We start from the raw sequence: 16291 nt of genomic DNA, 5'->3' as shown, positions 1-16291 counted from the left end.
AGATATAAAAATAGGCATGCATTTAAACTAAAATATTTTTTACTAAAAGCATATATATATATATATATATATTAAAAACTAAATAGCTTTTTATACCACTTGTAGTTGGTGAAAGGAGCTCTTGAAAGATTAACCAAGCATCTTGTTTACCCATGCCTCTAAGCCAAGAAAGAAAAGAACAAATAAAAAAAATGAATTTTAATACATTTTTATGGCAAAAGTGTAGTCAATCGTTTGTCTGTTGTGCTCCTATGGGCTCTGAATTTGGCTTTGATACCGGTGTTGGTATATCATATACAAAAGTTGTTATGGATTTAAGGGATTCGAATTACAAGAGTAGGCAATTTACATTTGATTGGGGTGGATCTGATCAGCCCATACACACCGTTCATACTATGGCTAATAACTTATCCTTTTTTATAGATTTATTACTCGAAAAAAACACATCTGTAATCGAAGAGCAGGTCGTGTTGGCTCAGCCAACCATACACTAGAAGAAAACTGACTTTCGTTGGTGCTAAAATAGCACCAGTAAATGTCTCAACCATGCCGTTTAAAAACCTTTATTGGTGCTATTTTAGCTCTAGTACATGGTGCATTTTCTTAGCTCAAGAAAAAGCCTTTTTTTTTACGCTAAAATAGCATAAAAAAAGGTCTCTTTTCTAGCGATAAAAAAGTGCAAGAAAAGCCTTGTAGGCTTTATTATGGCCAGAAAAGCTCTTTTCTTACACTAATTCGGCGTTATAAAAGGCTTATTTTTTAATATTTTTTAGTGCCAAAAAAATAATTTTTTTGCTAATTTAATTTTTTCATATACATTCATTCAATAATAAACCTACTCACACATATATTCATTTCATTCATTCAAAATCAACATGACTTACATTTATTTTTTGTATTCATTATGAACCAACTCTTATAATCATTCATTTATTACCAAATGAACATGCTTCACTACAAGAAATTCAAGTTTTACTAGCGCAACGATGGCTTCAGCAAAAACCTCGTCGGTAAAGGCTTTGCTGTGTGCAATTTACTTTCGCAAGTTTTTTCACTGGCGCAAAAACTGTGCTGGTGAGTTTATCACTGGCACAAAATCTGTGGCAGTGATAATAATGTTGTTACTGGTGCAATATCTGTGCCAAGTGAAAGTTTATCACTGGCGCAAAACTTGCGCCAGTGATACTGGCACAAAATCTGCATCAGTGATAATATTGTCTTGACTGACGCAAAATCTGTGCCAGCGAAAGTTCATCACTGGCGCAAACATTGTGCCAGTGAAGTTATTTTTTACCGTGAATATTACCAGTGAAAGTTTATCACCGGCACAGTGATTGCGCAAAGTAAAATATTGTCACTGGCGCACTTTGCACCAGTGAAACATTTAAAAGTTTTTTTTTCAAATTATTTTGCAGTAAAAAAATGTACATATATCCAATATAAAAGCATCAAACAAAAATGTACATAGCTTCGGATACATGTATCCAATACATAAACATTAAACAAAAATGTACTTATCATATAAATTATGAAGAAAGTAATAGGAAACAAGTTTTACAAATATTATGAACGCACTAGTCTTGCATTGCTATGGCATCCTACTTTATTCTTCTTGATCTTAGCTCAGTCTGCATTTTCCTGCACATGCATCGTTTCCAACTCCATGATCTTCCACTCCATCACCTTTCACCCTAAGATGGGATCTTGTCAATGCCCTGCCAATTTGAAATAATAAAGCCCTGAAACCAAATTGCATAATGTTTTCAGTATTGATATCAATTTGGTGTTCAGAAATTGATTTAGCTAACCACCTCTCGCTCTCTGCACACAAACTGAATTCCTATAAAAAACTGAATTCGGATAGAAAGCCAACTATAATGATTGATATATGACTCCCTCAAGATCCATGCTTGAAAGAGCAGCCCAGACTCTCTACAATGTATGTCACATAAAGATCCCTGCACAACAAAGCCTAGATCAGTCACAAAACGATGATGAACATCAAGATCTTGGAGCAATTATTAGGCATCTCATAGGTATATAAATAATAACATTGCTGGCATCCTCAACAATACATAGCACCCAAGGTTGTAAATACAAAGATGGTGGACGATTTTTTTTTCCTAACCCCCCGCCCCTCCCCAGAAGCTTATGTAAAGATGATGCCCTTGCCTGGCATCATACACAAGGTTTTTCTCTGAGACTGTTGCTACTCAGGAAAGAAACAATGGCCAATTATTATATGATCCATCCATATCTGACGAAAAGATATAAAGGCATTTTTCCCGTCAGAAAAATACACTGCTATATTTATGCAATTTTCTGGATAGAAGACACATAGCTAGGGAGGGGATGGCTACAGGGCACAACCCATGTGTATGGAGTCACAATGATGGATCATATAATAAGTGGCCAATGTGTATGGAATCATAATGATGGATCTAGAAACAGGCAACATCACCACAGTATCCACCCAGGTCTTTAAAGCAGTTACCAGATATGCATACAACCAAACAAAGTACAAAAAGGGTAAGGTAACACCATAAAAGTGAAAAGCAGCCTTACATTGAGTGTTGAATGGCTTCATAGGCAATAGAGACTGGCAGGAAGTCATTCACTGCAACTTCTTTGTTTTCATTCTTCTTATCTTATTTTAAATTTGATCAAAAGAAAAAATCTCATCACACACACACACACACACACACACACATATATATATATATATATATATATATATATATATATATATATATATATATATATATATATATAGAGAGAGAGAGAGAGAGAGAGAGAGAGAGAGAGAGAGAGAACAGTTCCAAAAGATTATCTGAAGGTAGACTTCCCTTGGAGATTTAAATGAATAAACCATTGCTCTTGCCATGTCATAGTAATGTGGTAAAAACATGAGAATGCTGATGTTATTGGAATTCATATGCAATTTTAAAAAAAATGAAAGATACAATCTTCGAAAAAAGTGTCGGATTTCAGCTAAGCAGTGAGGAGGAAGCTCCTTGATGTCTGTGTAGTGCTGGTATTCAGGATCATCAGCACAAACTGCAATGATTTTATCATCTTTTTCTCCCCATATCACACAACACTTAATCCATGAGGACCGCCTCCAACAAAGATAAAGAGAACAGGAAGTAAGATCAAGCAGTCCCCACATAGCACTTGATCAATCATAGGCATGAGTCCTATAGCTTTAAGTCACAAAAAACAGCCTGAAAGAACAAGTTCCTGTAAAATTCAAAAGAGAATTCTTATATTGTTCTCAAGAAAAAGAAATTGCAAGAATGTCTATGGAAATGCACCATCAAGAAAAAGGAATTGCAAAGTTATCCAAGAGAATAAAAAATAGAATCTGATTATGCATTCCAGGACAGCAAGACAGTAACCAGAATTTAAGTTGTTATGTGCAACATGTATTAACCAAAATCAGTATGAGTTAGCTAAATAGGTCATATTCAACATTAAGTATCCCTAGAAGGGACTAAAAATGTAAGTCGCCACAACAGCACCAAGACATCAGTTTTGATTGAATCTTTAGTCAATCCTCCATGCCGCTAAATACTGTTTCCAACTTCTTGTCACAAAACCTAGGTAGGTTAAAAAATGAACTCTTTACCTGCATAATGACTAATAATCCATGGGATCACTGTCCCCACAAAGTGTACGCCGGATAAAGCCATAGTTGTGAGGGTACACAACTGATGAATATGATACACGGTCCACCTGCAGGCATGAATATCACATTAATAGTCCAACAGACATAAAAAGAGCTCCCAGAAATAAAAAAGAGTACTATAAAGACTAGATTGATGACATTAACAAAAGAAAAAGAAAAAAACATCTACCAGTAAGAAACACCAAGCACATTTGTTTCAAATTGAGAAACCTTTCAAAAGAATGTTATTTAAAAACTATGTTTTTTAAGCATAAAATTTGAAACAATTGCTAACTGGGTCATGGACCTTCCAAAGAATATTACCATGATTAAGAAGAAATTTCTGGCTGGTCTTTAATATCAATGTCTTGAGGTGCATGCTCACCCCCATTACTCATACGGCCAGAAATTTTCACTACTGGAGTGCAACCACAATGCTAGACACCACCACCACATAAAGTAGCTATAAGATCCGTGAATTTTCTGCAGTATTTTGAGTTAAATATATGAGATATTTTATGTATATTCATAGTTTTGACTTAAGGATACGAAACAAATAAATTTCTACAAGCCAACTATGCTTAGGATACATATATGTATCTCCTCGACCATTTTCACCAAAAAAAGTTCGAAGACCTATACCGGGTTCGTTAAGCAAAACACGAAGTTTTTAACAAACCAAACTGCTTAGTCTCGATGAGACAAATCTTGTGAGCAATTTTTTTTTTTTTTTAAATATCGACGGACCCCCAAAATATGGAGGCCTCACAAAATATTTTGCAAGTCTCATATAAATATCCCATAAAAGTAGCTGATGTGTCCCACAGTGATATAAATGTCATTCTTTTACTTCTTCCTTAAGTAATAACACTATTGCTCTTGAATTTGGATCTGGATTGGATCTGACCCATATCTAGATCCAAGACCCACATTATTTCTATAAATAGAGGTGAACCCCCATGGAAAAACACATTTGCTTTTGAGTTACTCTCTCTCTCTCTCTCTCTCTCTCTCTCTCTCTTGCTTCCTTGCTTGGGTGGGGTGAGCTCGAACCCACTTGACCTAAACCAAGCCTACTTGGGTCAAAACCACTTGATCTTGACATATTAGTTCTTTCTCTTTTTCTAACCTAGTTGGACCGGATTGAACCTAACCAGTACTAGGCTTAGCCTAGTGGGTCGAATCTACTTTGACCTAAGCTAAGCCAGACTCATTCTTTGCCAATATCTCTCATTTTTCTAGCTCTTTTCGTGAGCCAAGTGCGTAAAGGTGAACATCATGAGTCAGCGCCACCTTTAGCACTCTCTTTTCTTTTCTATCCATGTTCTCATGCAAATCGGCCTTGTTGTGACCATATCAAATGAAAGTATGTGTTGGCCATGACCCAGGAGCGACCTTACGCTTGTCTACAAATAAAAAGGTAGGTTTGTACGTCGATGACATCAATCTTAATGTGTTAAAATTCGTATTTCATGTACGATGTGGTTTCTCCTGTATGCCTTTCTAACTTCATGCATGAATATGTACACTCAGTTGGGTCTTAGTCCTTGGTTTATGCCATATAAGCCATTGCGAGCGCTTGCATCACTGTCCACTCATGTACCCTTGTGGCTATGTCCTCACATATATAATACATATATTATGTATGATTTTTCCATAATTTATTTAACTTGGCACACTGTTATGAACCTAGGCCATGCATTCATGCATTTATTTGGTCATGTGTGCACCTTCGTACATTGCCCTGCTTATTCTACAATTACGTGCACATTTATTTAGGAGTGTATGCATTTTCCATACATTGCCATGCTTATTTTATGATCACATGCACATCTAATTGGGTGTGTATGTATTTTCATGTATTGTCATCTTTTTCCGTAATACTTGCATGTTATATGCGTATAAATAATATATATTACTATACATATTTATTTATCACATGCACGTTTAGCATACATGCTCTGCTTATTAAATATAACTGCATAATAATAGCGTATATGTATAGGATATACATATGGTGACTAATTCTAAAGTGCTCAATCACTTCAACTATCCTCTTCCCGTGCAAAATGATGTTTGACAAAGAAACCCCTAAATGAAGAGTTTTAGATTTGCGCATAACATTGAAGGGCTTCAAGTTTTTCATGTAATCACTAAGCCACCGGCTCGAGGCCTAATTAAGGCCAAGGTTTCTGATAAACCACAAAAGATGCAACGTAAGAACAATGGTGTATATCTCTCCAACAAAAAGATTCTCATTTCATTAAGGTGTTACAATGCCAAATTTTCTGCTTCAATTGGCGAAGTGCTCTCACGAGCTAAGGATGCTCGAGCAAAGATGGCATAACTATGTCATTGTACAAATACATGTTGTTTAAGACTCCACTCTAAAAGGCTCAGTCTAATCTACCTCAAATAGGCATGATACTCGTAAGCACCACAATGCTAGAATGGTTGATTCATATTGATCAAAGTACTTGTAAGCACCATTATACCATAGTGGTTATTGTGCCTCTTCAGGCTGGTGCTCGTAAAGGCTAATAATGCCCGAGCAGTTAATCAAAGATGACCACATCATATGCATGATTCTGTGATCCGCCATTTTAAGAATGATACTCATAAATGCCGTTGTACCAGAGTTGGTTATCTACCTGAATGGGTAAAGCGCTTGTGAAGGCCAAAGGTGCCGAGAGCGATGTATGCATGCATATAAACTAATGTAATGAGGGTTGCTACCCACACAAGATAAGGCTCATGCTTCATAACTAACTAAGTAGGGTTGGGTTTATATTGCCCTTCGTGTGTGATATACTGGTTGCCTATGAGGCACTCAACGTTCCTATAATCAAGATTATACTATTGAACCCCTTCAGGACTTACGATCATCGTGGAAATGATGGTGATACCACTCGAGTGACATATATTATTATGTACCAAAGTGTTCATCAGTCTTCCGTCACTCAGAGGTTAGGAGGCGAGGACATCCATTTGTCCTAGGAAATAGACCCAACTATTGTAGTAGCAAGATGCATCTGAAATGGCCTAGCATGGGTTCTCTTGGCAAAATCTGTCGCCTCGTTACAGACAAGGTCATTCAGGAATTTGGACATGAAAATATACAGCATAAATGGTACCCAGATGCTTCGTTTGATGCCAAAGTATTTTTTTTGCGTACCAGGGGTGATCTAGTTAAATATCAAAATAATGCATTAGTTGTAGGTTTATTGACGAATGAATGGATGTACATTAGTATGTACTATTCATGCATCGCCTTATGTAAGGCACTTTTTCGATACACTGTTGAGCTGAATGGGTGAAAGACCCAAGTTATGTTTGCATGGTTAAGATGAGCTCGAGGAGCTCATGCTTCAATACATGGGGTACCTGCGAATGATACTACGCTAAGTCACGAAGACTTGAGCTACGATCCTAAATGAATATTTTCAATTGTGGCCTTTAAGAGGTTAATTGCGTTTTAACATATTATACTTATTGAAATTTGAATGCTTTTCTACTAGTTCGGAATGGTACTGACTCCATTTTTGGGGAATCTAGACAGTTGACCTGCTATGCGAGGTGTAGACTATAGTAGAGCGACATCGAGATCGAGGGTTTCACTAAGCTGTGACTTATGCTTGTTCGTAGACTCTATTTAGTATAGTACTACTTTACTAAGCAGTACCATTTTATAATAAAAACTTACTTTTACTGGCACACTTTTTGTGTGCACCAGAAAATGTTTATTATATTGTCACAGTTCAACTAGCACCAATATAACAAGAATTTTCACTCACACTACATAAAATAGTGCTAGTGAAAAATGCCCTATTACTAGCACGCCAGGGGGACATTATAGTAAAACTATTTTTTTTTATAGTGATATTTGCGATCATCATCCTAAAGGCATAAAATTATGAGGCTAAGATGCTCACCCCTAGGGTCTAGGCTGGGCGTCGGCTTGTGCAAGAGGTGATGACTATAGAAATGAAATCTTGACTGCTCGTCTCACAACCAAGGCCTAATCCCACTATAAAAATAACCTTGAGGTTGAGTAACTTGCCATCTTTATAGCCTGTTACAAATCTCAATTCAAAGGATACGCTAGATCCAGAGCTCCAGGATCCAACATCCAGTCAGGGGGGGGTTCTCCCAAGTCAAAATGGGGCCCTAAGAGGTGATGTAACAGTTGATATGACAAATCTACCTAGATAAAAGTCAAAGGACACATGTCCTCTTTTTTGTTCAAGTAAAAGAGAAAGATATAGGTCCCATAGGAGAGACACATGATGCACAAGAAGAGCTTCCTACAAGGAGAGCAACTTTAGGTAACTTAGTTAGGTCTTTAGGATTTGGTTAGAGAGGGACACTAGTCAAGCTAACTGACCACCTATTTAGTTGAGTTTTAACTGTCAGTTAGGATCTCATTTTGGCAGTTAAAGGGTATATGAAGAATTTGGATTAGATTTTCTATTTTTGATTGGTGTTGGACCAATACTCAAGCCAAACACTATAAATAGAGGCCTTGGGTTTCCTTTTTGAAGTTTATGAAATTATTGATTTAGCCTCTTTCTCTCTTACCTCTCTGATATAACTTTGATCCATGTGAGCACCAGACCCCCAAAGGTTGGTCGGTCACCCCTCCCAAGGAGCCCAAGCTTTTCCAGTGTTCTAGGTCGTGCGATCTTACTTTTCGTCAAGCAATCTGCTCTTACTACAATGTTGATTGTGTGTCTACATTTTAGACCATGGAAGGCATCTTCCCAACCTGCTATAGACCAGTAAGTGGATCGTAGACCTTATCCTTAGCCGTGCTTAAGTCTATACCTAATTTCTGAAACCTAAAATTACATCCTATAGGTAACCCCGTCTTACCCATAGAGTCTATTCTAGCCCGAATGTTTGATAACCTAGCCCACCATCTTACACTATTACCAGACCCTTCTACACATCTCTAAGACTCCCTAAAACCTTTGGTTTAAGTCCCATAAGTATGAGATTTTGTTCTTTACCTGAACCTCTCAACGGATACAAACTGCACCTACCTGATTAGCCATTTAGCCCTATTTTTACCCACACCACCTCGTTCAATGCAACGAGAAACATCCACCCTCCCCCTCACCATATCAATCAGGTTACAAACCCTTAAACACCCAACCACAGGTCTCAAAGCAAAACAACCGCATGTTCGATCTATTAGAGTCCACCAAACTTTGATTAGAGTACTCGTCTGCTGCAAGCCCCGAATTTTTGATCGGGCCCTCTTTCGATCCCAACACCAATTTGTCCAGCATAAGTTTAAAAAAAATTGAGAGTATAATAGATTGGAATAAGAGAAAATATCAATATAACATTGAGGGGCCTCATTCCTTTCATGTGGTAAAAAATGAGTTGATTTAGCAGCATGCCAAACACACTAGAGTGATTACTAGGCAAACTCAAGCCAAGTTTTTTCGGCAACATCAAAAGGGCACAAAATGTATGGAACATATCGAGAAGGTTGTAGCAATCTTGGCTGATTACCTCGATTTCATCCCACTCAACAATCTCGACAACCAGAACTTCATGTTCCCTGATAGCCATATGGAGGAAAGAAATTGCTCGATTCTCGAAGAGTCGCAGCATGATCATACATAAGGTGATGCAGAGCATCCGAAGATTCGGAGTTTAAAAGTGAATTTGGATCCCAATCAAACTCTCCAAACCCAATTTGGGCATCGCTACCCAAGGCGATCCACACGCTTGCAGGACATCTCTTATCCTAGTGGATCTGTAGTTTAGTCGGTGCTTGTCGTGTTCCTTCACTAGAGGCTTTGATTCCATTGCGTCTTCATGGAATCATATTTTTGGATATTTTGCCTACAGTCTTTATTTCATGTAATTTTTTTAGAAGCCAGACTCTACGGATCCTGATAGTTCTAGTGCCCTGTAAGATTCTTTTGTGGCACAAGAGGGTGTATGGGGAATGCAGGTAGTTTTTTTTTTTTGTTTTTTTGTAATTACATTTTTCTAATGCATTTTTGTGCAGGATCTAGTTCGCTGCATGTTTGGATCTGAATCAAGATCCGTTTTCAAGGGACCCTAGTTGGCGCCACTTAGAATGGACAAATTTGGACCCATTTCAAATTTCAGCCTTGACTAGTCCAAGTCAATATAGTTGTTGGACCCTTAATGGCCCTTAGCCAAAAATATCCCAATCAAACTCGTTTTTGGAGCAAAGCTTGGGAAGTTCATAACATCTTTATGGTGGCTCTTCCCCAAGCTCCAAGGCGTTTATGAAGTGGAGGTCGACCAAGGTGGGGGGGGGGTGTGCTTCTCTTTTGACAAAAAAAAAATTGTGTGCCTGATTAGAGAAAATGTCTTTGGTTGAAAGAAAGTTCGAGGCTCATTTGTGCGTGGAAGGTGATCTTTGAGAAGATCGACCTTGATGTGGTTGTGTAAGCTTTGGTTCATGATTGTTGATCTTCAAAGAGGGTGTTCAAGCTGCTGTTTGTGAATTTCAGTTTGGTGTCGGCTGCTTCCTAGTGACATCCATTGCTGTCTTCACCCATATCTCACATTCGCTGGTTCACTTGTTCTTTCATTTTTGTTATTTTATCATATGTATTTTGTTTGTCTCATAGCATATTCCTTGTAAGTTGCAATAGGTTATTTGTTGTTTTTTGATTGAATGATTAGAGGTATTTTATGTAACGAATTGATTCTACTGTTCACAAAATATTCAGTTCTATTTGTTATTACATAACTCGGTTTCCTGTCAAAACCCAAATTCCTGAATTCTGTGTTGTCAGGGATGACTCCAAAGAAATGATCGTATCAACTTCGATACTGGTCAGTTTTTGGCATTTTTTAGCTTCCTAGAAAGCTATTTATAGTTAAGGCCATTGCGTGAATCGACCTTTTGTATCCCTGAAAAGTGCTGACAAAGTTTCAGACAGACAAGATTCCACTATCATCTGTCTGTTATAGAACACACCTGGTGGTGTTTAGTATTTTTTTAATTATCTCGAGATTCCCTACATGAAAATCAATTTGTTTGATTCTGTGGAAAGCTAGAACCTAGATCAAAAACTTCCATGTTTAGAGTCCTTGCTGAATCTTCATTAGGGATTTCAAAAATATTAATCTTTGTTGCTGCTGTCGAATAGTTGAAAATTTAATTCATTTGTCAATATCTCATACCATTTTTCAAGAATTCAAAAATTCATAGAGACTCATAGAAAATCAAAAAAAGCCAAATCTTAGCTCATTAGAAAGTACTGAATTTGACCTACATTTTCTCAGTTGGCGGTTTTCGCAAAATCCACTGTCTAAGAGGTCAAAAACCCCTTCGAACAGACTATCCGCAGAGTTCGAAAGTCTGCCATAGACTTGTCTGTCTGTCTCAGTCTTGAGTTTGTGAAATAGATACCTATGATCCGAATCCAGTGATTTTGGATTCGTTGGAAAGGCGTGTGAGTCTCGCACAACTTTGTGTTAGACTGCTTCTATCAAAACAGAGCACACAGATCCCCCAAACCCTATTTTCCTAAGTCCTATTTGAGCTTGTCTTCATGAAAGCTTCTGCGCGTGTTAAGATCCATTTGGATCTTGGATTGTGGATTGGTGTTCACTGAGTCCACATCATTTTGGTATCAGAGCGAGGTTGCCAGATTTCTTAATCTGACACAATTCTCGGTGTTGTAGGAGGTTAAATTTTTTTTTAGGTACCATTCACCATGGCAGGTCGAATGTGCGGTTAAAGTCAAAATAACTTTAATAGAGGAAACGATGATCGTGAACATCGATATGAGGTGCGACATTTACAAAGACAACTCATTGAGGCTAATTGTCAAGTTGAAGAATTAACTCGCTAGATGGCTGGAAATGCTAGAGTTCAAGATCGACGAACTGAGCGAAGTCCACACATTTCTCAAGGAACTTGTGAGACTCAATTGTATGATTCTGAGGATGACTTTAAGTCACACCGACGAAGTCCGGAGAGAAGAGATAACCTACAACCGAGGAGATCCCATTGAGATTCTGGCTTATGATTTGATATCCTACAATTCAAGGGGACTGGACCTATCGAAGAATTCTTAGATTGGATTAGCGAAATTCGAGAAATCCTTAAATTTAAGGAAGTCCTGAAGGATCGTCGTGTGGGATTGATATCCCTCAAATTGAAGGTTTGAGCTGCAGCCTGGTGGCATCAACTCAAGCAAACGTGTAGGCATCAGGGTCATGCCCCGATTGAGCGTTGGGAGCACATGGAGTAGAAGCTACGTGCTCAATTCCTACCTTTGAACTATCGTAGAGAACTATATCATAAGTATCAAAGTCTAAAGCAAGGAACCTGGTCGGTGGATCAATACACCAAAGATTTTCATGATCTCATTGCACGAAATGACATCCGTGAAAGTGAAGAACATTTAGTATCAAAATATATTGGAGGTTTGAACTTCCAATTACAGGATATGCTTAACTTCATTGAGTGTTGGACTGTGTCTGAGGCTCATCAGAAAGTGTGTCAACGAGAAAGGTCCACTCAGCGAAAGACCTTGGCAATATCTAATCAAAATACTAGACCCCCAGTGCGGGCCCTAGTAGTCCCCAGTGGAAAGGTCGACCCACCCTACCGACACCCTAATGCAACTAACCTGTCTAAGGTTACAAGTTAGAATGCTCTGGTAGGAACCCAAGCTTGAACTTCTAGTTCCAATATCCCCATCAAGTGCTACACTTGTGGAAAGTCGGGTCACAAGTCCACTGAGTGTCGTGGCAAGCCCCTGTTCATTGAAGGATCGCATGTTGAAGACAATTCTAGATTGGATCCCGAATCCAATCCTATTTATGATCACGATCTTGAGGATTTTGAGGGAGATTCTGAAGAGGAGCATGTGGAAGAGGTGTTGTTGCCTGATAGAGGCAAAGCACTCATTTCTAGGAGGATATGTTTAACCCAGCATCAAGAAGCGAATGATCGTTGTCTTCAAACTCACATATTTGAGTCTGTCTATACCATCAATGGAAAAGTATGTCGATTTATCATTGACTTCGGTTGCTGTGAAAATGTGATATCGATCGAAGCCATGATCAAGTTAAAATTGAGTTGTAAAATGCATCCCTGTCCATATCAGATGTCGTGGCTCCAGAAGAGCATCAATGTTTGTGTCGACCAACAGTGTTTGGTCAATTTATCGATAGGCAACACCTACTTTGATCAAGTTTAGTGTGATGTGCTTCCTATGGATGCGAGTCACTTGATTTTAGGAAGACCTTGGCAATATGATCGAAATGTCATACATCATGGTAAGACCAATGTTTATTCCTTCACTTTTGAGGGCAAAAAGATCAAGTTGCTTCCTTAAAAAGATCTGCCTCCATTATCTTTCACCTCATCATCCGTTGGCCAATCCACTATTCTGGTTGTAGTTTCTCTATCTCCATCTATTATCCCCATTTCCTTTCATGATACCCTTAAGATTGCTACATCTCAAATTAAGGGACCCAGTGTGTTCATAGTGAGGCATGAACTATAGGATTTGTGGAAATCTCATTCTGTCATGCAGGATTCCTTAGTGGACCCTTCTCTTGAATTCAGTAGTGATCCTATCATTGAAGTTAATGAGAAAATCGTGAAGGAACCCTCATTTGAATTTGAGGTTCCTATGAGTACGTTCATTTTTTATCCAGTCTTTGAAGAGATGAATGCAGAACCCACCTTCATTAGAGAGATCAACGAGTTGTCCGATCTTTCTTCACTTTCTGATATAGAAGATCATGAAGAGTTGTCTCACATCATTTTTGACAACCCTTTATTCATGAAGAATCCTGAAGGTTGTCTAAGCTGGTTCAAGGACAACTTCATCCTTGATAATCCATTCTATGGCGATGCTGATAAAGATATCAAAGATGAAGAAGCATTTGCGTGTGAGGATGTCATCGATGACTTCACACTTGTCATTAATAATCCCATTTTGAGGCTAATGTCGAAATTGAAAGGCTTAATTCTAGTATTAGAGAGTCTGTGGAAACTCATGTTAATGAATCCTTAGAATTGGAAAATTCTTTCAGTGAACCATTAGAAAGTTTTGAGCCTCATGTAAACCCTAAATGTGATATGGGTAAAGCTGAAATGACAATCATGCATACCCCAAATTTATTTTGGAAACATCAGGATTTAGTTGATAATATAGACTATACATTCTTAATAAATCCTCATAGTAAATATGAATGATTGTTATATTGTATTGCTCATGAATTACCGTATGATTGCCAAAATGTTAATGAAAATTTATAATATTGAATCACGTGCTATATAGTCAATTGATATATACGACTGACCCAAAATTTGTTACTATCTGCAAAGCGTTGATGCAAGGTAAGGTTATTAAATATAATGTTTTATATAATTTTGAGCTTTAAATCCATTGTTCTGTATCGCATTTATCTGGATTTCTTTTTGCTTGGCATATAGCATTACATTGCATCAAATATTCTTGTCATTCTTATATAGAATTTTCTGCCTTGTTTAGTTCTCTTTTATTTGCCTTGAACAGATTTGTGTTGATTACATTTTGAATGTGTGCAAGGATTATGGAGTGACATTTGAGCAGAAACAGGCTCCGAGGATGAAGCCTTTTGACCTAGGGGGGATGATGCAGAGCATCTAGAGATTCAAAGTTTAGAAGTGGAGTTGGATCCCAATCCAACATTCCAGACCCAATCTGGGCATCGCTACCCAAGGCGATCCACACGCTTGCAGGACATCTCTTGTCCTAGTGGATCTGTAGTTTAGTTGGTGCTCGGTGTGTTCGTTCACTAGAGGTTTTGATTATATTTGTCTTCATGGAATCATATTTTTGGATATTTTGCCTACAGTCTTTATTTTATCTCATTTTTTTTAGGAGCCGAATTCTACGAATCCAGATAGTTCTAGTGCACTGTAGGATTCTTTTGTGGCACTATAGGGTTTGTGGGGAATGCAGGTAGTTTTTTTTGTTTTTTCATAATTACATTTTTCTAATGCATTTTTGTGCAGGATCCAGTTCGCTGCATGTTTGGATTTGGATCACGATCCATTTCTAAGGGGCCCTAGTTGGTGCCACTCAGAATGGATCAATTTAGACCTATTTCAAATTTCAACCTTGACTAGTCCAAGTCAATATAGCTATTGGACCCTTAATAGCCCTTAGCCAAAAATATCCCAATCAAACTCGTTTTTGGAGCAAAGCTTGGGAAGGCCATACCATCTTTATGGTGGCTCTTTGTTATCATCGCAAAATTTGTAACTTTTGCGAATCAAACTGACCTTTGAAATAGTTTTTGAAAATAACTCGCCTCCGTTTTAAAATGCGGGAAAATTCCGTAGAATGGGACTCGTCTGTCGGTATGAGGTTCAACCGTTCCTGCCACCTTTAACAGGGGTAATTGAACCAAGGATCAATCTTATGTTCTACTCTATTCAACTTGTCTAAATCATATTCTAATTTCTAAATGCACATAGAATCAGGCATGTGCTATGAATTTTCAGAAAATGCACATTTGAAAACATGATGTTTGCTTTGAATGATTGAAATATTTAGAAAATGTAAATCTTGGAAATGATATCACATGAAAAATCGTGAATTGGGATTTGAAATGTATTTCTGAGAGAAGTAAAAATCGATTTTGAGGAATCTTGGACATTTGGTGAAAATCGATTCTGAGAAACTTGGTTTCTCTGAATTCAAACTTGGAAATTGAAATTCTAACTTAGAAAATTTGAATTTGGAACTTGGGAAATACTTGAAATATCATTGGCAAATCCATATTTTGAGAAAATCGATTTTTGAATAAGATTTAGAGAATTTTGAGAAAATGATTTCTCTGAATTGAAATTTGAATTGGAATTGGTAAATGCATGAAATGAATGAATATGGATTTGAGGAATTGAGAAATACTTTTTGTATTTTTGAGAAATGCAGTGCATTTTGAAGTTAGCCTAAGAGTGTAGGTTGAATGTGGCTAATGTGAAGATCATAAATTTAAGTATCATTCGTATTCTGACTATAGCAATAAATACAAATTCCACCAAGTTTATAAACTTCATAGAAGCTAGTGTATGTGCCATTCGTGTAGACCATAGTGAATTTGAATATGCATGAATCATCATCCATCACACATTGAAATTATAAAAAAAATAAACTATATGCAACGCAACCTAAGCTAAGCAGGAAATGTAAATTCTTATTCCAAAGCTTAATTATAAATTACATCACTATTGAAATTTAAATACATGAAAAATAAAGTTTTCAATGTACCTGCAAAACTAGAAAACTTTGTTAGTGATGATATGTTGGCTTTTCTAGATTTATCCAGCAATATCAGAAAATTGCTGGATTTTGCTAGATATAAGCCTTTTTGCCATGATTCCCTTAAATCAAAATTGATAAAGTATGAAATAAAATTGAATAAATAAGGAAAATAAGATATGAAATTTCGAAATTGGTGTCAAAATGACCAAAATACCCCTAATAACAAGACTATGGCCTTGAAATTAGGGTTTTTAGAAATATATTTGGTAAAGTGCAAGTTTTGAAATTCAAATGAAAATATACTAAACTAAATATGATGTGACATGCTTAAAAATATGAAAATTAGGGT

At 37.2% G+C, this 16291-nt stretch overlaps 1 pseudogene; it reads right to left on the bottom strand.

Annotated features, from left to right (window-relative positions):
* Positions 1–1897: 1897 nt before the first annotated feature.
* Positions 1898–9247, bottom strand: LOC149837316 (soluble inorganic pyrophosphatase 4-like; annotated as a pseudogene).
* Between the last annotated feature and the right edge of the window lie 7044 nt (positions 9248–16291).

Source organism: Nuphar pumila, chromosome 5 (assembly GCF_984573655.1).
Source record: "Nuphar pumila chromosome 5, dmNupPumi1.hap1.1, whole genome shotgun sequence".
Classification (NCBI taxonomy): Eukaryota; Viridiplantae; Streptophyta; class Magnoliopsida; order Nymphaeales; family Nymphaeaceae; genus Nuphar; species Nuphar pumila.
The sequence above is the reverse complement of the archived record's forward strand: the minus strand, read 5'-3'. Positions and strand labels throughout refer to the sequence as shown.